The following is a 23,411-nucleotide window of genomic DNA, read 5'->3' as shown; positions in this document are numbered from 1 at the left end:
AACTTTCTGGTTCTCAATCACTAATGCTAGCATCCCGGCTCAAATATATGCAGTGCTCAGGTGTGATAGCCCATGAGCAGCTAGGAGGCTCCAGCCGTCTATCACAGACCATCCCCAGCTGCCCCATGTCACTGCTTAGCCAGCCTTAAAGCCAGAGAGAATACTCAGCCCTCAACATTTGCGTGGGAAGAGTCAGGCAAGGCCATGGAGGAAGGGACTCTGCTATTCTCAGCCACACGTGCCTGTCACTGTGGCAACAGGAGCATAGACGTTGCTGGACAGAGGCAGCTGCCACCAGGCTCAGATGATGCAGAGCGAAGGCAGGCAGGCAGGAGTGAAGCCTAGATCAGCAGGAGGTTAAGCAGCACCCCCTGCAATCCCATGCTCAGAGGTCTCCAGTTTCTTCTGCTGTGCTTCTTAGCCTTGCCCTTGGTACCCTCTCTTAGTCCCACCTGTGGTTGCTGCTTCAATGCAAAGTTTCCTGCACCTACTTTACAATTGGGTGGCTTTTCTTTTCCCCAGATGAGAAAGCAAAGCCAGTCCCTTACAACCTCCCATTCATGCTTCCCCCCTGTCCCCAAAATTCACCTTTGCAGCTGTAACCTGCCTTTTGCCCGTGCCCTGCTGCCCCACCTGCAAAACCCTATTCAGCAAAATAATAAAAGTCTCGGTTGCATTTTGTTTCCCTGTTTCTCTCATCATTAAAGTCGGCCTCTTCAGTTTTTAATAGCTTGCCATTGTGCAAAAGGTTAATATGTTTTTGGTTCAGCAGAAGGGCAGCTAATTAGCTAATGGCCTCCCCCAGCCCCCTTTCCCTCCAGTCCCAATCTTGATTCCTTTCAACACTGATCACTGCCATTACCTGCTTCCCAAAGCCATTACACACCACCGAAAATTATCCAGAGCAGGTGAGGAAAACCTCTCCCCTATCAATTCATGAAGTCAGCTAGAAGAAGGAGACAGCCAAGTCCTTCCGTCCTGAGGAAAGGGAAGCTCTTCAACAATAAAGAGAATCCCACTGTTTTGAATTTGCTTTTGCATATTCTGCCTAACGAAGAGCCGCACACTCTAGCCTAGATTGTGATGATCCTGCTTTTGTTATCTGCTCTACTCCTTTAAGGTAGTAGGACAGCCTACAAATGAATACACAGGGCGGGCGTCCTGTCAGCGGAAGCCCTGAAAATTTTGCTCTGGGGGAGGAGGGGTCAGGAGACCCCCTGAAACAGCATGCAGGGGGAGCAGAGGGAGGACTGTTCTCGCTACAATGACAAAATGTTCAGTACAGCATAATGTTGAATTGCTATGTGAGCCTTATGTATCCACACAGGTTGACCCAAATTCCTGTTCCTCATTCAGAAATGAGCACCGCATCTTGCAAGGTCACTTTTTGTGGTGTGTGAGGGGGTCACATTCAAAGCCCTTTGAGCATAATAACTGAGTAACAGGTTGTTTGATGTCCCATGTGTTTTTTTCCAAATGAGTTTTGAGAAACCAAGTGGAAATTCAACTCCAGCGTCGGATCTGGATTCAGGTATTTCCATCATGGTCCCATCAAGCCTACGTCCAGAACCTTCTTCCAAGAAACAAATTTTGCATGCATGCCACACAGCAGAGGAAACAACATACGCAAGAGGGAAACTTCATCCATTTATGAATGTAAATAATAAAAGTACAGAAACACATCTGACCCAGTGAGTTCTCAGAATCCACAAATAGCTGGCAGAGTGCTTCTAATACAATGCATATGTCAGATAGTGACAAAAAAAGGAATAAGCTTTAGATTGCACATGGAATGACATGGAATGAGAGTGTCGGGGACAATGCTGATATACACTGAAAAAGATGTGTGACCCATGCCATCCGTTCTGGCAGACTGGCACATGTATACTCAGCATGTGATGCCAGGTTCCAGCAAGCCAGCTGTGAAGTGCTCTTCTGGAATTAGACCCCCCTCCTTCACTTCCTCCCCAAAGGTACAGCCACCTGCTGCTCCAGCTGCGAAACAAGCCAGAGAAAGAAACTGGCATCTGATGCACTTGGCAGATGCAACACAAGAGGCAAAAGAGGGCATGGATGAACCGGGTTAAGAGGAGGAGGAGGAAGAGGGTAGGCCGAGAAGGTCATACACTACCAGCTGAGGTCAGTTTCTGGGCAAGGTGAATCCAAGGCTAATTTTGGGTAGAAGTTAAGCTGCACTGTCCAGTCAAGGCACAGTTTGCAAAGCTCCTTCCTAAATCAAGAATAGAAGGGGATGTCAGGAGGTCGAGGCAGAGCTAGGCTGGCACAGGCAGATGTCACAGCAGCTGCTGCCTCGCTTCAGATGGTACTTCAGAAGCTCTGTTTCAGAAGTACCGCCAAGTGCTTCAGCATTCAGTGGCCCTTGGCTTGTGGTCAATATCCCCTGAACTCTAAAACAGGTCACTAAGACAAGGGAGGGGATACTAACAGCCCTCCATCATCCCATTTACTCACATACAAGCAGCTCTCAAATGCAGTATCAGAATGGCCTCCTCAAGCAGGATGAAATTTACTGTAAGCAAAGTCTTCTGTTGCTGTGGAAACTATTAAAAATAGATTCTCCCGTGTTCCCTCACCCCCTACACACACACACACACACACAGAGAGAGAGAGAGAGAGAGAGAGAGAGAGAGAGAGAGACTATGATACAGCTGGGTTCCTTCACTCTATGTTATTATTGCTTTTTAATTATGAATAATTTCCTCCCTTGCATGGGAAGATGGATTTCTAAAAAAGCACAAAAAAACTTTCCAAACTGAGTCCCTTCAGGATACATATCAATATGCAAACGAAGGCCGGCATGCATTTCAGAATGTTTATGCCACAGGGTAAACACAACAACAAATCGCTCTGCATTAACTCTTTCCATGCCAACAGGCTTAGCCTGATTTTAAAAAAAAGTCATTGCAGCTCTGATCATGTTTTTCGGAGGAGGTGGAGTAGTACTCTCTCTGTGGGTCAAGAACTTCAGTGAGTCTGCTACATCAGTGCAAGATATCATATAATGCAGTTGTGCCCCTGAGTCATTTTCCTTTCCATCTGTATGCTTTCCATTCCAGGGCAGAAACTATACAATACAGAATTTTACAAGACAGTTGGCCCAGTTCATAGTGTTAAATGCTAGAAGAGAACAAAAATTCATTGAGCCCCGGAGCCTCATGTGTGATCGTGGCCAACTCATTATCGGAAAATCTGTATCTGCTGCCCATTCTGTTTCATGTTTTTCTCAGTGACCAAATCCACGTAAACCTGCAATGAGATACTTTAAGGCAATTGCAGCTATATGAAAATACATTGTGCAGTTACCCAGTGCAATACCCAGCAGTTAGTACTATTAAGCTCAATGGGTCCTACTTGCAAGTGTGCACCAAGTTTCAGACACCCAGACTATGGCCATGAATTGAACTGCTCCACGTGTTGTTTTCTGCAGCTCTAGACATTCTGAATATACCAAGTGTGACCATGGATCCTGGTCTCCTTAGCTAAGAGCCAATAAAGGGATGTTCTCTCTCCATTAGTCTTTTTAATCTTCTCTTTTAGGCACGGCTATCACAATATTGACCGGCAGTATTCAATCAGCACAGTCACGTCAATCATTGTGATCACTATGTCTGACTGGCCTTCTGCAAACACAGAGTACCAGACTTACATTGAAATCCAGGCATATCCTCTACAAGAAATGTTATTAGATCCTACAACTCCCTGCTCCTACGCTAACTTTCCTACTTCCCCTATCTAAGGCGTTCAAATGACACTCCTTGCCAAACATTTGAATCAAGTCAAATTTTATCTGGTTATCTTTATCTTCTGGAAGAAATTTGGTACCCACATGATGAGTGCTTGTTGTTGTTGTTGTTTAGTCATGTCCGACTCTTTGTGACCCCATGGACCAGAGCACGCCAGGCACTCCTGTCTTCCACTGCCTCCTGCAGTTTGGTCAAACTCATGCTGGTAGCTTCGAGAACTGTCCAACCATCTCGTCCTCTGTCGTCCCCATCTCCTTGTGCCCCCCATCTTTCCCAACATCAGGGTCTTTTCCAGGGAGTCTTCTCTTCTCATGAGGTGGCCAAAGTATTGGAGCCTCAGCTTCACGATCTGTCCTTCCAGTGAGCACTCAGGGCTGATTTCCTTAAGAATGCATACGTTTGATCTTCTTGCAGTCCATGGGACTCTCAAGAGTCTCCTCCAGCACCATAATTCAAAAGCATCAATTCTTCGGCGATCAGCCTTCTTTATGGTCCAGCTCTCACTTCCATACATCACGACTGGGAAAACCATAGCTTTAACTATACGGACCTTTGTTGGCAAGGTGATGTCTCTGCTTTTTAAGATGCTGTCTAGGTTTGTCATTGCTTTTCTCCCAAGGAGCAGGCGTCTTTTAAATTCATGACTGCTGTCACCATCTGCAGTGATCATGGAGCCCAAGAAAGTAAAACCTCTTACTGCATCCATTTCTTCCTCTTCTATTTGCTAGGAGGTGATGGGACTAGTGGCCATGATCTTAGTTTTTTTTGATGTTGATGAGTGCTAGTTAGAGAATTATCCAAGAATTGTCCTAGGTTCCAGCTGCCCCGTGATGGACACACAATAAAGGGGGGTGGGGGTGGGATCCTGTTTCTCCCAGGCTGATTGCTAAGTGGTAAACCACTTCAGAATTCTGCAGAAAGGCTGGTGTGCATAAGGGCACATTTCCCTTCTCTTGCAAACAAGGTACACACAATGGCAGACCAACTAGTAACTTATGATAAGAGCTACCCCTTTAAGAGGGGAGGTGGGTGTACACACAGCTCTCCCAGATATGGACTGCAAATTCACTCTGATTGGACCTGCCTCTTGAAGAGGAGAGGAGAGAAAAATAAGGGAGGGATACAACATCTACAGAGCAGCCCCACCAAACTTACACATAGAGGTGGAAAGGAAGCATACTGCTCCACTCTGTATTACTAAAAACAAAGTAAGGCTGGTCGGTAAGGAACTTTTCTATGTCATGGCCCACCCAGATTTAATTCCCAGCAAATACACTTACATTCAGCTAGACAAATACTGTATTTTTTCGTGTATAAGACAACCCCTATTTTGGGGGACTCCAAATTACGGAAATGGGGGGAGTCGTTAACATTTCTTTATAATACAAAACCTCACCTTATACACAGAAAAATACGGTAGATTATCACAGACTTTGGGTTAAATGTGGATAATGACAGCTATGTGCATTGAGGGAGGGGGCTTCCCAGGCCTGTGTCTGGGTGGGTGTCCCCCTAATGCACCATATGAATATTGCAAATTGGTGGGGTGCATCTCAACAGCAGGGGGAAAGTAATTATTTTATTTTCTCTGCTCCTTTTCTCTTCCAGCGTCTGAGGCCTTCTCCCCCCTTCCTGTCCTCCTTGCCGAATGTGTGTGTTTTCAGGCATATGCTGCTGTTAATGACGCTTCTGTCACTTCATCTGCTGGCAGAGATTATGCTATCAGGGGAACCCTCTCGGTGTCAGCACCGAGACTTCCGGCTCTAAATCACCAATGGGGTGAGTCAAGCTGCTGTAGAGGGGGAACCTGGAAGTCATCAACTTTCTGCTCAGTGGGTTGTATGATAATGCCTCTGGCAATTGTAGTCGAGAGGTGGACCTCAAAAACGCCTGCATTGGGCTGATATATTGCTCAGTGCACCAGTGATGAAGTGAGTGGCATAATGTGAAACCATTTTTTTAAAGCATTTGAATTGGCTGGTTTATTAAATACATTTTTATTTACTTAGAAGCAAGAAGAAGAATAGGAAGAATAAGAAGTGTTGTTAAAAAAAAGGAGTGCTGTGGGTTTGAGAGAACAATAAGGAGGGCTGACGTTCTTACGATATCTGACAAAAGTTGTTGAAGTGATCATCTTGATGTGGTCATTGTTATTAATTGTTGCTGACTTGAAGTGCCAATCATGAAGAAGGGGGACTCCAAAATGAACATGCCTCCCTTTTACAGGTCTGACCTTTGTTGAGCATGATAGTGACTCTATTAAACTGCATTCACACTCACTAGGGGTGTGTTTGCAACATCCCTTCTGAATTCAACCTCATTTCTTCCTGTATCACTCCATTGTTGTTTCAGTAATTGTTCAGACCAGTCTTTATTTACTATTGTTCCACAATCTCCATTCACACCATTTCAGAAATGATATTTTGCCTCCCCCCCTTCTTGTCTTCTTCTTTTTTTAAAAAAACAAAACAACCCTTTATCATTTGTAACAAAGGTACCTTTTTGCCAAAGCTGCTAAGTGAAAATAAGCTTTTCAGGTACTCTGGTATAAAGCTGCTTTCAGACTGCAGCACTCGATAAAAACCACATTAAAAATGAAAAGGCAAATGAGGGTACATACACATCACCATCACGGAATCATCGCACTCCCTGTACAGGGAAGGTGGAATTGGAAGTACAATGGGAATTAAGACAGGACATATGATATGATGTGAACAGTGAAAGGTAATCCAAGGTAGCAGTGGATCTTGTAAGAAAAATAAAATGCCAATGCAAACACCCCCCTGAGATTTCTTTTTTTAAAGCAGCAAACAATGCTTTGAATCAAGAAGACAGGTACAGGATAAGAGATGCAAAGAAATTGCATGCCTATAGCCAAGTGCCACTATGTTCAATTGAATGAAATGCTATCAATTTACATTCTTACAACATCATGCCCTAAGGGAGAAAAGCCTGAGCCTCCTCATATTGCAGCATGGTAGAATCCTACATACACCTGTCTACAGATGCTTCTGTTGCAAGGAACACAATTCAAGAGGCACATCACAATTAGCACACAAACAAGGAAGGCTTCAAATTGATACAGACTCTGGTAATCACCTTAAAGCCCTCTATTTGGCTGGTGAGCTTTAAATAATCCTTTCAAATTTGGAGCAGGCTCCAGCATGCTTCCTGTTCCAAGCATTCCAGGTCAGTTTCAGTCCTAGGAAGACTGCGGCTCAACTGAAAAAGACACAGAGAAGGAGACTTTATGGAAGTCTCTTCAGTCCCTGGGCTATAATCTGGCTCTCCCCACTCGTTTCCTACATTCTTTGGGCAGTGCCCATTCCCAAAGTCAACCAACCATGGCCAAGTCATGGGTGGGATACCTTTTTCAGCTGCGAGTCACATTCCATCAGGGGCAACCTATAGGGCATCACAGGATGCCAGTGGTGGGCAGAACTGATGATGTACGGATGATGCAGCTAATCTGGAATAAAGACTGCCCTGCTTCAATTTTCACTATGGCTAACTCCAAATAGAATTCCTAGGCTTATGCAGGTCAACTCAAATGTAAACCCCAAATGTGTCTGTTGGTATCAACTTGTTAGGAGTAAAGCAATACTGCTTGCAATAAGTTACCTGAACACGGCTAGGGAGGGGTACACCAGACGTAACGTTTGATTCCCTTGCTGATTCCGTCTCGTAGATTGTTTTTCTCTCAAGCTTTACTTCTGTCCTGCTTTTTCTCCATGTCAGGTAGTGTTGGACCTTCCTTGTGAAAACCTCGTAATTCCATGATAGCCACATGTAAGCGTGTACTCAGGCTGGTTTAATTTGCCAGGAGTGATAAACCTTTATTCTTTCAACCAGCAGCCTTACTATACTTTCTATTTCTGCACTCTGCTGAAATATATACGTCAAGTTCCAACACAACAGACCAATACAGCTACTATTCAAGAAAGCAAAGGAAAGCAATTCCTTTCTGATTTTAGTGTGTTTCTAAAACTACACAGAAACAGGAGAAGAAACACATTGAAAAATAAGGAGGAAAATAACAAGAAGAGCTCTGATGGGATGAAAAAATGGTACATCTTCTGGAAATGTTGGGGGCTACAAATAACAAATCCTGGGCCACTAATTTTTTACCTGTGGCTGCAGGGGTTTAAGAGGTTCAGGTGTGCCAACAGCTAGATACAGCCCTTCCTTCTCTGTGCCAGAAGATGGCAAGCCACACCATGCCTTTTCAGCCTGGCATCTCACAAGCCAGCAGTCATTTCCCTTTTTGCCCTGGAGGGAATGTAACACCCCAGAGGCTAGCCCTAATCGACCCGCTCCCCCCAAATCACCAACAGTTCCTGCATGCAGCTGAGAGATTCCGTAGCTGGCAATGGAGAGGGTGCTCTCCCGCCCACGGCAGCCAGTCCCGAATAATGATAAATAAGAGAAACAGAATGAAAATGCCACATTTTTCAAAACGATCTGTCAAAGTGAAACCATGTAATCTAGTTTCATTAGGCCCTGTTGTCCCAGAAATGACTGTGTTGTCAAATAGCAAGTAGAGGAATCTCTCACCAACGCCCAGCCTGTCTTCTAATCATGCCTCGCACCCCCCCATCCCCAACTTCCTAGTAGAAGAGGAGAGGAAGATCTGGTGCACGGATACAATTCCAGCATTTCCGCTGTATCCATCATTCGAGCTGGAAGCCTTCAGGGAGCCACAAGAGTGATATATACAAAGACCTTCGGTGCTGTTCTCTATGATTTATTAAAATATCAGCCGGATTAAATTTAGGAGGCCAGGGAGCACCAAGTCACAACAGGCGGGGCACAGGAACTAACTACAATAGCGCTGCCAGGAGGGAGGGAAGAAAGGTGAGCTATGGCTCAAAGACAGGTAGAAATAGGTAAGAAAATGACAAGACCTCAGGGATGCATACAGCAAGACACCTGAAGGGACGCAACATGCTCCAAATGGGATATTTCTTTAAACAGAGCTTACACATGGTTCCTACACATAAACAGTACCCAAGTAGGAAAATGCTGCATGAATTTGTTCCACATAACAAATAGACTGTTCCACCAGCCAATGTGGGCAGTGAGAATTCAGGAATGTGCAGCTAAATCCACTGCAAATGTCACAGTGATATGTATGTGCGCCGATTACCCTTGTGTAGGGGAAAAAAGGTAATTTCAAATCCCTTAGCATTTCCGAGGGGAAGTCAGCTGGTGGAGCAACCCAGCAAAAGTTGGGTTTGCCTGAGATTTCTGGGGATTACGTGGCAGCTACTAAAACCATGCCCTGGAGGGCTCTCAACAAAGGCCCCTTTTGCTTCTAGACGTTTGGTGGAAAGAAGAAACCAGAGGTAATTAAAGGGATGGGGTGGGGAGAAAAGCACTTGAGCATTTTTTGCCCTATCTGGCAATGCCGTTAAGGAGGAGGAGAAGCAGCTAAGCCACAAGGAGTCTAAATGCGGAGCAATTTCTCCCAAAGCCACGATTCGGCTGCTTTACGTACAGGAGCCTACCAGCCCCCACAGCACCCCTTTTGGGCAGGGCACCTGGTATTCGTGATGCATACTGACAGGGCTGTGAGCTGGAACTTGGAGGGACGGCTTGACAGACACTGGCCCCCCCATATAGCAGCTTTGTCAGACTCTGTTGGAAGTTTAGCTTCCTCCGGGCCTTTCATAGCACTGCTAATAAGCTGCTTAAGAGCCTCAGTGGCTGTGTGTGCCCAGGCAGAGTTGCCAGAGGAGGCATGCAGAGTGCCTCATTAAAATAATTAGTCTAACATCTACAGGATAGGAGAGAAGAGAAGTGAAAGAGCATGTCTTCCACTATGTACCAACTGCCTAAATCCCTCAGTACAGAGTCCCACGCGACGGTCAGAGTGGATACATTTACGAAGGCATGTTCCCTCTGTTTCATGCAAACCAATGTGGCCCCTACAGGCGGCCTGCAGCCTCCTCCCCTTATTTAGTTCCTTCCTGGCTCCCAGTCCCTGAGCATCAGAAACCATGGGCCACAAGACTACTACAACTAACAGGTTGTGGGAAAGGTGAGAGGAAAAGTTTGTTTGCTTAAGAAATCCATGCACCACTTTCCCAGAAGCTTATAATTGATAAAGCACCACTTAAAAGATGCACCGCGGTGATGATAATACATAATGTTTGCATAGCACTTTCAAGTTTCCAAACCACTTCACATGCAATCCTTACAACAAGGTATTTTTGTAGTGTTATTCCCAACAATCCATAATTGGAAGAGGAAGGGAGGGGGCTGAGAGAGAGATGCTTGACCAAAGCTACCTGATGGGTTCATGTCTGCAATGAGAATCAAACAGGGGACCACCTGATTGGCACGTAGCTCAGCCTTTTTAGCTACTGCAGCACAGCAGCTAAAACACCCAAAAATAATTAACGAGGGCTGAACTCGCCAATCAATTAAAATTTTAGATTAATTGATTAAAAGTCTTTTAAATTATTATTTTTTTATAAAAAAGCCATTCCCAATTAAAGCAGACACTTTTTAAAAAGTTAGTTACAGTGGACACTCGGGTTGCGAACGTGATCCGTTCGGGAGGCACGTTTGCAACCCACAGCACCCGCAACGCCACGTCTGTGCACACGCGGGTTGTGATTCGGAGCTTCTGCGCATGCGCAAAGCGCAATTTAGCACTTCTGTGCATGTGCGAGCACCGAAACCCGGAAGTAACCCATTCCGGTACATCCAGGTTTTGGTGCATCCGTAACCCAAAAACACACAACCTGAAGCGTCTGCAAACCGAGGTATGATTGTATTTTACTAAAAGTACTAAAGATGCTGATAGCTGGCACCCTATCAGAAGAGGCATTCTGCCTGCACTCACACACAGGAAGGGAACCCCCAAGATGGAGCCTGCTACCAAATAAACTTCAGGGGTGACCACTAGCCTCCAGCCCACAATCCTGATCTGTGCTCCCCTACAGATTTTCATGCCCCTCACAAGACACCACTGATGTTGACAGCACTGGGGGAAAGGAAGACAGACACACATTAAACTAGACATGACACTAGATCAGTCCAGCACCCTGATGGGGATTCAAATCGACTCCTCCTGTCATCAGAACAATAAATTGTTGATGAAGGAAAAGACAACAAGTCCCCTCCTCAGATGACCTGTGCACTCTTCCGTTTCTGGCCACATCCATCACCAGCATGCGGCTCCTGAAATAGTTAGTCTGGTGTACTTGAACCAACTAAAAAATGGAAAGCTAAGTGGGCAGGATTCAACTAAGTTGTTGCTCACATAATGGAGCTTCCCCCTCCCCCCGTCATCCTGTGCACTCCCCACAATCTGCTCTGGAGGGCTGGGTAACCCAGAAAAGGTATATTATGCAGGCGTATAGGAGTGCATGCAGGGGAAGGACGGGGAAGTCTCACTGCGCAAATGAACCTCATTCCACGCATGCATACCCCACTTGCAGAATTCCACCCGGTAATACTTAAGAGCAGACTCATGAAGTTTGATCTTGGTTAACTTATCTATTGATTTCAGTAGGTCAATGCTGAATATGACTTCTGTGTTTTCTCCCACACCCAAGACTATGGTTTTCGGTGCAACTAGTGAATATATATATGATGGTCAGGGGTGCCGCAGGCAACACTGGCTTCACATCTGAAGGGAGGGCGTTCTGTCTCTCTTTCTTTCCTTCCCTCCATCCTCTGATGCCCTCTTGCATCCCTGCCTCCCAAAGTCTTGCGTGGCTGTGTGTTGCAGCAGCCCTGGCTACAAGCTCCCCAAACAAATGGTGCCTCAGAAGCTGTCCAGAAGGTGCTTCCCAGGTCCCTGTGGGGCAGCGTGAGGAGGCACCTCTCTTTGGGGTGGGGGAGAGCAGCTCAGAGACCAGAGGCGGCAACAGTGGCTGCCCGGAGGGCTCCCAAGAAGATGGGGGCAGGGAGAGAGGAAGCTGAAGGAACACTCCACAAGGGAGGGTGTTTGAAAAATGGTGAGGGGCTGCCGGCTCTGCAGGCAAAGGGTAACTAATAATAATAATAATAATTTATACTCCGCCCCCATCTGGCTGAGTTTCCCCAGCCACTCTGGGCGGCTTCCAATCAAGTGTTAAAAACAATACAGCATTAAATATTAAAAACTTCCCTAAACAGGGCTGCCTTTAGATGTCTTTTAAAGATAAGATAGCTGCTTATTTCCCTCACATCTGAAGGGAGGGCGTTCCACAGGACGGGTGCCACTATCAAGAAGACCCTTTGCCTGGTTCCCTATAACCTCACTTCTCGCAATGAGGGAACCGCCAGAAGGCCCTCGGCGCTGGATCTCAGTGTCCGGGCTGAACGATGGGGGTGGAGACGCTCCTTCAGGTATACAGGACAGAGGCCGTCTAGGGCTTTAAAGGTCATCACCAATACTTTGAATTGTGCTCGGAAACATAACTGGGCTCCTGAGTTCCACTGGGGTGCCGCAGAAAGAATGTAGTTGGTCAAGGGAGCCGTGAACCCAAAAAGGTTGAAAACCTCTGGCCTAGAAGTATCAACTGCCCCTACTTCAGAACTGCCAAGCTTAACTCTGCTCTGATACCATAACAATTGGGATTCCCCCTTCATTTAACAAGGGTTGGAGTATGTATTTTTGCTTAGCTTATTACCAGCATGCAAGCATCCCAACTATGCCGCTAACCCCCCCCCCCCCAGTCCCTCTGCTACCAACTGCACTCCTGGTATATGGTTGCAATAAATAGTGACACAATCATGTTCTGCTACTATATGCCTGCTGTCTGCAAGTGTCCAGAGGTAAGATATTGGGATCCCTTTCTGGATTCCTCTGCTGCTCCTGAAAAGCGGACACGGAGCAATGGATCCAAACTACAAGAAAGAAGATTCCACCTAAACATTAGGAAGAACTTCCTGACAGTAAGAGCTGTTCGACAGTGGAATTTGCTGCCAAGGAGTGTGGTGGAGTCTCCTTCTTTGGAGGTCTTTAAGCAGAGGCTTGAGAACCATATGTCAGGAGTGCTCTGATTGTGTTTCCTGCTTGGCAGGGGGTTGGACTCGATGGCCCTTGTGGTCTCTTCCAACTCTATGATTCTATGATTCTATGACATCCCCTTGGGCCAACATTATTCTCATTTGCTATTTTCTCCAGGCCCTAATTGCAAAGACAGAATTGCACAGTTAGCCAGCTATCTTCTCCTTCCTTCTTATGCCGTAGAGGGGGGGGGGGGGGAGCATAACAACATTACCTGCAGGCTTGGAAAACTCCAACAAGTTTAACTGACAGCTGTCTGTCTAAATATTTTTCAAGCAGCGCTTATTTCTTTCCCCCACTTCCCCAATTCCAAACCATTCCCCTTGTCCAGTTCCTACCGCTGTCCCAGAAATACAAAGAGACTGTTAAATAAATAATGCTTGGTAGGAAGGACAGCTGAGGGACAGGAAAGCCTGCAGCTCCTGCAAGCAGCAGCTGCCAATCAGTGTCACCCTTAATAATGTGTGCGCTGGGCTCAGCCCCGTAGTCCCAAAGATGTGGGAGGAGGCTGATGTTTCTTGCACCTAGCTATGCGATAAATTTAAGCAAGCAAAAAGGCCAGTCAGGATTGCATTCTCCCTGCAAATGTGGCCCACCAACCCCACTCCACTCAGTACAAAGAATTAATTATGTCAGTCAGTCTGTTAGTATAATCTAATGCACTTGCAGGAATTCCAGCACTTGTGGGAAACTAAATGGGGATGAAGTCCAGCCAAATAAGTGTTTGCTGGTGTTCAAGCAATCAGCTCCTTTGCCTATGAGAATTGCAGCTCTGGTTGTGAAGCCCAAGCAGAAAAGGTGAACTTATTTGTGCATTTCCCAGTTCAAGAGGTAAAACATATTTGGAATGAGGGATGACTTCTAAAAAGTGATACTTTTAAGGCTGGGGTCCTGTCTGTGTTGCCTCCCTTTTCCCATTCAAAACTCATGGCTATTTGTAGATGTAGAGAGGGGCAACTCAAGTTGATATATTTTCAACCATCAAGAAGTCAACAAAGGTCACTTGCCCCTCGCTAAATGTGCAGCTGCTTTGGACTTCCAAAATGCCAGCTCAGATCGACTTAACCCTACCAAACTGTTATACTTAGCAATACCTTGCAAGGATCCATGAAAGGCTGGCACAAAAGCTTGCAGACCATTGAAGGCAATTTGGATGATAGCAATACTCTGGATTTCCTTACCTCTTCTGACTAAAGAATTGTAGTTTCCCTTGATGAAGATAGCCTGCTCGGTGTCATTCTTTACAAGGGTCCGCTCCACACTCAAAGACTGTAGCCAGATAACCTTAAGGGCTTTGATCTGGGAAGGAAATTGGGTTGTCCCTCTTGAAGCTGTTGGCCTCCAACTCCCAGCATGGTCAATGATGAGAGATGATAGGAGTTGTAGTCCAATACATCTGGCTGGCGCCAGGTTGGGGAAGAGTGACACAATGCACCAATCACACCTCTAGCCTCTTTTGTGCAGCACCACTTTACTGGGAGCAGAGTAACCCTCATTTAAACCAACAGGCTTGAAACTCTGTGCTGATTCGGGCTGTTTATGCAACTCACAGGGACAATCTTGCACAATTGAACTGGGGACCCTGTGGTTGCCCAGATCTTGTTGGACTCCAACTCTCATTAGCCTCCGCCAGCAAAGCCAGTGATCAGGGATGATGGGAGCTGTTGCACCATCTAGAAGGCCACAGGTTTACCCATCTCTGTTGTACAAGTTTGAGTGACTAGGTTGAGAAAGGTATCATGAATCTGGGAAGAGTGTTTAGATTGTGCATGTGGGTGGATGTGAAATTTATTTCAGTAGGACAAAAAGGAGTGGGTGCAAGGACGTTTGGTTGGGAGTCAGTTTTTTGTCTGTTTATAGGAAAGGTTTATAGGGAGGGTTAAGGACAGTGCCAAAACATTGCAATCCATCCTGTACAGCGGCAGAAACAGGGCATGGCGCAGCAGAGTTAAAACACACACATATAAAATGTGAATTCATGAAGCTGCAGTGGAGACCAGAAGCATAAGCAAGGAAGTGCTAATTGGTTTGGACTTCCTTCCCTACAGGTTTGACTGGTGCCTGGCCCTCCTTACCACCTGCTCCCCCGCCACCAATAAATACAGAGATGTGGTCCCTCTCTTGGGGAAGGAAGCAGACCTCAGTCTCATTGTTCTTGGGTTTCCCCACCACTCCCTCTCTCAACTCCTGCTATGCCATTATTTTAACATCACCGAATCCGTTTCCTCTTCCCACTCCCTCTCTCCCCAAAGGAGTATGAGAATGACAAGGTGGAACTTCTGTGTGATGAAGTGTCCCTGTGGTGGCGATGCAAGGCGCCTCAAGTGATCTATGACAGGGATAAAATCGGGAGAGGGGTGAGGCAGCAATTGGCAGGGGCCGAGTATAAATCGTGGAGCTGACAGGGCCACAGATGAGCTGCTTGGTTTATGGGGGTGGAAGAGAAGAAGACAACCTCTGATTCTGCCCTGGCAGAAGGTATGAGAGCTCCACTGAGAGGAAGGCAGAAGCAGAGACGGCCAGCCAGCAGAGCCAGTGGCAAATCTATGAAAAACTGAGAGAGACACACAGAAGACAATGTATGCTGCAAGCTAATACTCTTTTCCCCTTAGGGCCTCAGCAGGAGAGGCTCTGACAAGGAGTGGAATCTGCTTTCATTATTGAGGTTCTACATTCACAAAAATGAGTTGTGCAGCTCACTGAAAGATGAATAAGCCCTGTCCTATGAGCCTGAGTTTGGACAGCACACTAAGCCGAACCTTGGGCATCTTCACACAGTTTTGGTAAGCCTTAGTTTTAGCTTACCACGTCATAGTGGGTGATATTAAAGGAAACCTGTTAACCTGAAAAGCCTTTATGGAAACTTTCAGGGGGAATGAGTTGGCCCCATCCTCATGTGAAACTTCTGATGCAACAGTTGCCTTCTGAATGCCTCTTCAATAAACGGCGTCCTGGACAAAATCAAAATAGCCTGTTGCTAGTGTCCAAACCAGTCGTGGTACTAAAGCTTGGTTCTGTGTTCCTGGAAGGGGTCCCAGCCTGATGCCTGTGGAGCAAATTATTTGGGCACATGGCCTACCCACACACAAACACCTTGAACTTAACAGGCAGTGACCAAATGCACTCTAGATTGCCAATTCCGACACAACAGAAACAAGATTTACAGTTCACATGGTGCTGTGTTTCCCATTGCATTCCAGAGTTTTCGCTGAAGTGGCTTGCCAAATGGAATGGTGGGGTTCTGTTGCTTACCAAGAAGGAGAAGCAGTGCAGTGCAAACACACCACCAGAGCACTAGAGTGGCTCCACCAGTGTCTTTGCACTGGGCTGACCTCCCTGTTGCTTCCCCCCTCCTTCCTGATAAGCAACAGTGACCCACCTGCCAGGAAGGTAATGCAGTGGCTCCGCCTTACCCAGTGAGGCCCTTCCAGATCTTGTAGACTTCTTTGCTCAGTGTGGAAAGGACTGCTCCCAGCAACCACAGTCGGGAGTCCAAGAAGCCCTATTTACAGAACCTCATTCCATGAGAGAGTCTCTCTCGAAGCATACAGTCTGTCCCCGCATATGCAAGCTGATTTCCAAAACCAACCTGCAAAATCTAGGGCAAAGGCTGGGGGGAAAGAGAAGCAAAGAACTAAGGAAGGGGGTAGTGTGAAGAAGCTTCAACACAGTGTCGAGGGACAGCAGGGGACGTTGCATTTTGCAGGAACAGAGAGCAGAGGCTCGAAAGCAAGGGAGCTGGGAATTTGAAAGTGGGGAAAGCAGCTTACAGATAGGACGCTTCTGCTGACTCAAAGACTCACCAAAGATGGAGAAGTAGGCACTTTAAGGAAAGATTAGGTAGATGAGACAGGTGTAAAGGAAAAGGGGCCTTCATACAGAAGCCGGGGAAAGAAGGGGCTCTGTGCTACTGCTGGGAAGGAGACAGAGAGGCAAGGGAACTGGGAAGTGAAAGGAACAATGGGGCACCCCTCTCTCTTTCTAACACTGCAAAAAAATCTACTCTTCAGTTAACATTCTGATGCGTTATCTGGCAATTTCTCATGTACTTTACTTCCTTCTCCCCTCTGTTTACACATATGTTTTGCAACGCAGGCTTGCCCCTGAGGCCCTCTAGCCCGAGCCATTATATAGGACCGAAAAATGGGCTCCCTTGTAGATAGTAGTGCATGAGGTTGTGGATAAATCATAACAAGCATGTTACACAACACAGAACTGGCGTGGGATTTGGAAGGAGTCACCATTTGTTGGCAGAAGAGCTTCAGGAGCTGGAGGAATAAAAATCCAAATAAATAAATACAACAAGATGAAGTCAGCCATCCCTATTCCTGGCCAGAAAATTAGTGTGGGAAGGCTGATTCTACGTGTGAATGCACCCTGCTTTAACCCAGCTCTTCTTCTTCAAAAGAAAACACAGCCACTTGACAAAACAAGAAGCATGTGCTATTTGAAAGAGAAATAGATTACCTTTGCCAACAACAATGTTGGGCTGGTGCTTCTTGTACGGATGCAGCAGAGAACAAGCCTTTCGGGGGACAGCAGTACAAGCTATGATTATTGTGGAGCAGCAAATATTTTGTATTGCTCTGGTGTTTTCTTCAGCCAAGTGTGAAACTAAGAGTGAAACTACATGGCAGATCTCCTGACATGTTTCTTAAAAACAAACAACCACAAGAAGCAACCACTGTGGGGAAAGTACAGAGCATCAGAGCTGGGGATGGGGTGGGGTTTTCCCTTCTGCCCCCAATGCTGCTGTTAGCCCTAAGGCAGAGTGGAAAGGAAGAGGCTTGGGACCCATAAAACCTCTGGTGTTAACCTTTAAAGCCTTTATCTCAAGCACTGCCATAAGAACCTCCCCAAAGTTTCAGATCAGCTTCAGAGGCCCCTGGTTTTCTGCCTTGTCATTATGTGAGATCAGACGACCCAGTATAGCAGGCTTCCTCAACCTCAGCCCTCCAGATGTTTTTGGCCTACAACTTCCATCATCCCTAGCTAGCAGGACCAGTGGTCAGGGATGATGGGAACTGTAGTCTCTAAACAACTGGAGGGCCGAGGTTGTATAGTATAGGATGTGAAGCCTTTTCAGTGGTGGTGCCAAAACTCTGCAATGCCTTTAGTACTAGGGATTCCTGTCACAGATCTCTTGTCTAACATATAGTTGTGCCTTAAAATACACATGTAAGCACACATATTAAGCCCAGATTAAGAGATGCCATGCACACACAAAGGGTGCATATACTCAAATGGTACATGCACATGGGATGTAACACCTAGGTTTCCTGCAACAATTCACATATAGTGCTGTCCTGAGTTTAAAGCTCAGGATGATCAGTCATTCATCAGAGGAGTGGACCAGTCCTCTTAACATGCCCCCCAGGCTCATGTCCACCTGTACGCAAATCCCGCCATCCTTCTCTACATGAATGAGAGACAGGAACTGCACACCCACCCAATGCACCTTTTGTCTGAAAGGAAAGGTTAGATGAAGTACTGGAGCAACAACTGGGCTCTGTGGAGCACTGCCTGCTCCCAATGGCTCTATTATCAGGGAAATCAAGACCATTGATTCTTGCTCCAGTATAGAAGCTGGTGACTGGAGTGGTGGAACCGGGCTCTTTCTGCCAAGCATTAGCAGTTGCATCAGCAAGTAGGAGCAGACTGCCTGGAGGTGGGCACTGACTGCAAGCTCACATGACAGGCAAGGGTGGTGAGTGAGAGAAAAAGGAAAGAGGGGCAGTGGAAAATAAAAAGGGACAGAATGTGCCCCAGATTGCCTGGAGGGATGCTGGTGTGTGTGTGTGTGTGTGTGCGTGCGCGTGCACGTATGTGTCCTGCCCACGCCTCCCCCACTGATGTGTCACAATGATCGAGTACAGGATGCATGCACTGTAATGGTTTCATCAACTTAGCTCCTTTTTATGAGAAATTTGTTCCGATCGCCCCGCTCTCCCCGGCTGCTGTCACTGTAACGGATGCCAGAGCAGAAAGAATGATCATCGCAGTAAGAAAACTTCGAAGCAGAGCAAGAGACTCCCCTGAGAGGGCTGAGCAGTGGAGGAATGTTGGGGAGGGAGCACAAAATTAAATTGCCTTTACTGCAACCTCTAAGCTCTCCTAAGACCAAGAAACCCAGCAACCCAGGGGCTATTAAACTGCCTGGGGATAAAAGGACCTGAGGAAACAAGTCAGATTGGCTGCAGCATGAAGAGCATCCTACGACTCTTCTGCTACCCCATCAGTGCAACAGGGCAACCTTGCCAGCTGGATAGCAAACTTGCTATCCAAGATTATCATCCATTTAATCCACTATGTTACCTTCCTTATCTTAATACTTCTTAATACCAATTCTTTGATAACCCTGCCAGGTCTTCTCAGTCTGCAGTGAGGGATAACCAGCCTCACATAACCAACATGCTTTAGTCTAATTAATGCATGAAGGAGTTAGCACCACAGAGTAAGCCATCCTTCCAGGCTTAGTTTACCTTGGGAGGGACTAGGTAATCGAGACTTTGTTCCCCTCCAGTCTACCTGAGAAGCTCAACGTGTGGGAAGGTCTGAGCTGGTTGCTCCAGACTGTATGGCTCTAACAAGATGCTCTTGAGTTCCTATACCAATAACTGAAAAACTTTCACCACTGTAACTAAGCCAGGTTTTACTGCCTGTGCGACTTTTTTATGAATGCTGTATGGATAATCACATGAACCAGACCTTTGAAGAATTTGTAAGTAAACTAATTTTAACTTACCCAACGTATGGTCTTTTCCTATGTTGGAGGAAGTTTTGGAACTCACAATGGCATATTTTTAAGCCTATATTTCTATGCTTTACTTTGATGCATATTTTGTGATTTTAAATCTCTGCTGGGGTTCTCTCACCAAAGCTTATTTGCTCTAAACTTGGGTCTTGGCATCCAGGAATACCATTTATTTATTTATTTATTTATTTATTTATTTGCTTGCTTGCTTGCTTGCTTGCTTGCTTGCTTGCTTGCTTGCTTGCTCACACCGACATACAATTCACCTCTCCATACAGTAATGATTTCCTTCAGTCTCTCTGTCCAGCCTTGCTACAGCAGCTGAAAGCCTAAGACTCATGAGTCAGAGCTTGATGATGTCTCAGGTTTGCCAATGCTCAGAAGACAAATGTCTGATAGCAACTGTAAGCATTCAGCATAGCTATTCAATATGTTCGCAAGTCTACTGCCATCAAGCTATATGTGCATTCATATGCTATTTCAGCCAACACAGATCAACGCTAACATATTCCAAGTTCAAAGTGGGTCATGAGCACAAACAAAGAGCTAAAAGCGCATAATTCAAACTAAGTGAACCTAGCCACAGAACAAGAAAGTGAGCCAATTCATTCATACACTACTACATCGCATACACCAATGCACCCCCATGTGCACTTATACCCACCATGCATCCCATCCACCATTTACAAACCTCAAGCACACCCACACCCACACACCCACCCAATATGACACACTCTGAGTGCCAAAACAGAGACTGAATCTCCAAATAAGAACAGAACAGCTTAACTTTTCCACTCCCGTGCCGTTTCCTCAAATTAAACTGCATCCCCCAAACTGCTATTTACTCCATTGAAGCAGGGCAAACTGTGGCTGGGGCATCATTAAGAGTGTGAAAACTGCATAGTGATAAAAGATTAGGCACCCTTGCATCAAATCATCTCAGCATACATACCCCAAACCCAGACTGCTTAACGCTAAAAATATAGACACCAGGAGATCTGATCACAACCCCTCTACTTCGGCCTTCAACACATTTCATCACCCCATTTTCCGACTACAGCCCTTGCGGGAGGGCCGTGGCTCAGTGATAGAGAACATACTTTTCAAGCAAAGGGTGCCAGGTTCAATCCCTGATGTCTTCTGGTAGGGCTGGGAATGTCCCCTGCCTGATACAATAGAGGGCCAATGCTAATTAGCAGAGAAAATACTGAGGCAGGTGGACCAATGGTCTGACCCTGTACAAGGAAGGTTCCTACAGCCCAGATTCAACTAACCCGGGGCACTAGCCAGTGCAAGTGTTCCCACTAGGCTTCCCCTCCTTTCTGTTTCGTGCATGCCCTGCCCCTCCCCCAAATACGGCACTGTGTGTGTGTATGTGAGTGTATTCTGTTAGGCAAGCAGAAATGCTGGCGCTGACTGAACGATCAGCGAGTTTGATGCTGAATTCTTCCCTTAGTTCTGTGTTTTGTAATATTCTCTGATTGCAGATCCAGCTTCCTTCTCAGTGCTGGCTAGGAAATGCTGGGTTGCTACCACCACTACTGCTACACAGCACTGCCAGCTAAAACAGGGGACTGTACCGTGTTTGGCAAAACACACAGCCTTGCAAGTTGCCACCAGAAGCATGCAACCCAATAGGATGCCAGGACCAAGCCAGTTTGCCATGAAGTACAATGTGTATATGCTGCCATTACTACTGCTGCCTCCACTGCAACCTAGTCTACTTTCTATTTTGCTTTTTAAAACGTTTTTTGACATGCCCGCCATGCACACGTATAAATCTTCCTTCCCCATGCTTGAAAAACACATCAGCATGCTGGGTGGGTTCAGCTGAAAGCCCAGAGATTTAAGCTGTTGGACCAAAGAAAGCACTTCAAAGGCTGAATCTCTGGGCCAAAGCCTGAGATCTAGCAGCAGCCCTCTCCCAGCTCCTGATGTCTTAGCCCTGATCTTCCCAGTTTAGGCAGATCAAGAGCTAGCGTATGAATTTTCCTTCTTCACAGATTGCTGCTGCTGCTGCTGCTGCATGGTAGCCCTTGAATGTTTAATCAGCCTTCATCAACCTGGTGCCCTCCAGCGTGTTTTGGATACAACTCTATTCTGCTCTAGCCACCACAGTCTGATTTAAACTCCAATCTCCATTTCCGAGCACACTTCCTGTTCAGAAACAGATGGAACATTAGGCTCCACAAGCTTGCAGAACTGATGAGGCAGCAAAGGCGTTCAGGAGTCTTGGCAGCCCATCCAACAGAAGTGGTTAGAAAAATAACATCCCTGTCCACCCCTCCACCACATACAGGCAGGGCACCTTGGGCAAATCTACACTGATCAGTTATAATGTTAAAATGTGTTATAAAAATGTGACACCAGAGGGCGCTTTAGAGCAGCGATCCGTCGTCAATGGGAAACTGCACTGAGAGCTATTATTACTTTTTTTACAGCGTTTTTTACAATCAGTGTAGATCCAGCCCTTGTTGAGGGCTTCCCCAAATTTCAGTGTCACGCAGCAAAGAAGAGGCAACCTGCCAACTTGCTTTCCCTGAAAGGACTTAGTAAATGCTTCTTTAAAATAAATGATGGTGGTGGTGGTGATGATGATGATGATTTTATGCTTCCTGTCTTTATGGCTGTTTTTAAGGTCAGATAGGATAAACCTACAGAATCAGCAACTCGCTGCAATCAACGCTTTGGAGTCTTCTTCTCTAATGACAGTCGTTTACTTTTAAAAAAAGGGATAGCGCTTTTATATGTATATACTGTATCTATATAGGTAGATCTTATAAACAAACAAATCCCTGCTTACCGGCTGAAACCTTGGCAAAACCTAACTCCAGCCATGGCTTCCAATGGAAGACTGAGAACGTGCCTGCCTCTGCCAGAAAAATGTAAGCAGAACAGCAATGTGAGAGGCATGGGACATGATGAAGTAACCTCCACAAGCCCAGGGCTGTTTGCACATTTCATGCCACATTTCACACTTCTTTGCAGACATCAGATGGTGCAGACATGCACACGTACACACCCTGGGATGCCCTACACTTATTTGCTTTTCAGGATCAGTGGCCAGTGCCCTTGTGTGCAGGGGATAAGATGGGAAACATGCTGGAATAGTTCAACGGGTGAGTTTAAAACCTCACAAATAAGGTTTTACTTGGGATGGGTGGGGGGAAGCAAAGGAGTTCCTTTTCTGCAATCCTCTGCGTTGATAAAGTCCAGCATTTGGAACTTCATAAAGGACACACACACACTTCCATGACACCCAGTAACACTGGACTTTTCCATAAACAAGTGAATACACTCCTGGCGTTATGACATGGGACACACACACACGCCATCTCAGAGTGTCTGCTCTGGATTCCCCTCCCACAACCTTTATTATTGTTTCTCAATCTGCTGGAGAGAAGAGGAAAAGCCCTCTAGCATTACCCCTGGGCTCTGAAACAGTCTATAAGCCAGGCACTGACATGTCTGATCATGCACCACGTGATGTCCTTTGCCACATCCATTTTTACACATAGATCTGTCCCTGTAGGTCAGAGCAGCTCACGTTTTTGGCCTGTGTGCACTACATTTACCTTTGGCCAGTCCAGTTTTTATGGCAAGCCAGTGGTGGGTGTGCCCATGGGCGTAGCCAAGGAGGGGCAGCTGCCCCCAAAATCAATAAAATCAATAAAAATGCATAGCTAACTGAGGTTCTGCCCCCCTCAACAAAAGGCCTGCCCCCCAACAAAAATCCTGGCTACCCCCATGGGTGTGCCCATTCCATTCTCCCATGCACATCCTTACATGAACAGACAGAGACACACAGCACCCACTCCTTGCCTGAGGTAGAGAAATTATCGGTCTCCTTCCACTCATCTAATGCTTACCTGATGGCCAAGGAGGG

The 23,411-nt window shown here is 46.2% G+C and overlaps 1 protein-coding gene across 2 annotated transcripts in view; it reads right to left on the bottom strand.

Moving 5' to 3' along the window:
* RBFOX3 (RNA binding fox-1 homolog 3) overlaps positions 1–23,411 on the bottom strand; it is a 219,572-nt gene that overhangs the window by 171,082 nt on the left and 25,079 nt on the right. The gene's annotated exons all lie outside the window — the stretch shown is intronic.

This window comes from Podarcis gaigeae (genome assembly GCF_964106915.1).
Source record: "Podarcis gaigeae genome assembly, chromosome: 2".
NCBI classification, from domain to species: Eukaryota; Metazoa; Chordata; class Lepidosauria; order Squamata; family Lacertidae; genus Podarcis; species Podarcis gaigeae.
Note: the sequence above shows the minus strand (reverse complement) of the source record. Positions and strands in the feature narration are given on the sequence as shown.